At 40.7% G+C, this 1,274-nt stretch overlaps 1 long non-coding RNA gene across 1 annotated transcript; it reads left to right on the top strand.

Annotated features, from left to right (window-relative positions):
- Nucleotides 1-679: 679 nt before the first annotated feature.
- LOC145655927 (uncharacterized) lies at nucleotides 680-1,012 on the top strand. Its single transcript, XR_014121753.1, has 3 exons — nucleotides 680-713; nucleotides 824-867; nucleotides 953-1,012. It is a non-coding gene; the product is annotated as an uncharacterized LOC145655927 (long non-coding RNA).
- The last annotated feature ends 262 nt before the right edge of the window (nucleotides 1,013-1,274 follow it).

Here is a 1,274-nt window from a genome sequence, read left to right as displayed (position 1 = left end):
CAAAACCACCTTTTGCCCCGTTGTTCGCTTGGATTCATCTCTTGTCAGATCTGTGGCTACAGGTATATTTGTAGTTATTCTTACAGCTATGAATAGCCAGAATAGATGAATGGGTCTGGAATAACTATGTCTTTATTTTATTTTTAAAAAATTAAGAAGCCAGTTAGAAATTGCATGTGGGTTACTTTGAATACATTGTTTGACAACCTGCTCTTCTCTATCAGATAACAAGGCCTTGTATGTGATCAGTACATCAGAGAGACAGATATACGAGCTGGTGGCTGGGACTTCCTCTGAGAAAAACACGTGAGTTTGTTTTTTTTCCTCTCTCTGACCCACCATCTTGTCATCAAGGTCAACCAGTCAGCACTGCTGTGTCTGTATTGTGATTACATTTATGGTGTCGGGCCATTTATGGTTTAAATGACAAACCAGGCACCCAGAAGTATAGAAACCAAGCCTTAAGTGAAGTAGATATTGTGCATGAATGGATAACCATTTGAATTTTCCGCAAAATCAGCTCAGAAATATGGCAAGTATTTCTTTGAATACTATGCCCATATGTTCAGATGATTTTAACAACATTGTGCTGTTGTAGAAATTGGGACCTGATGGCTTTAGCGATGTTTCCACAGATGGAAGAACCTGTTAGAAAAGACCATCTCCTCGGCCTCTGGAGGCATTGAAGCCACCGAGCAAGGATCAACAGCTCCGTAAGTACTCAGGATTTTGAAAGTTTTCTAATGCTGCTGTAATGCTGTTAAGAGAAGGCAGAATTTCAAAGATGCACTTACAATGATTGGACTCCTGACATCTCCTCTAGGTCTGCGGTTCTACGGTTGCATGGTAATCATGTCGGTCGTCTAGGTAAGCCCATGTTTGTTTTTGTTTGTATACAATGTCATAGGATTTGCTCTCTGTGGTACTTATGGCTGATGCCTTTGGTCCCTAGATGGCTCCCTAACAGAAGAGTCTGGTTCTATAGAGAGAGATTCACAGAGTGATGATGAAAATGTTCTCACACCTACTATCCCAATTGACCAATCAGAAGCCTACATGCATACTGGTGGGCAGGGTTATGTGGGAGGACAAGCTAAAGTGGCTGATGCTGCTTTTCAAGATGGTAAGAATTTGTTACACTCCGTTACACAGTCATTGTTGCACTATGATCGTTAAACAGTATATTTCTGGTGGTGGTGGTGTTTTTATAAATAGAATTTTAGCAGGCTCAGATATTTACCAACTTTTTTGCACCCTTTGTGTTCTGCCAGTCA

The sequence above is a fragment of the Electrophorus electricus genome, unplaced genomic scaffold (genome assembly GCF_041902795.1).
Source record: "Electrophorus electricus isolate QZ-2024a unplaced genomic scaffold, ASM4190279v1 Scaffold40, whole genome shotgun sequence".
Taxonomy (NCBI): Eukaryota; Metazoa; Chordata; class Actinopteri; order Gymnotiformes; family Gymnotidae; genus Electrophorus; species Electrophorus electricus.
The sequence above is the reverse complement of the archived record's forward strand: the minus strand, read 5'-3'. Positions and strand labels throughout refer to the sequence as shown.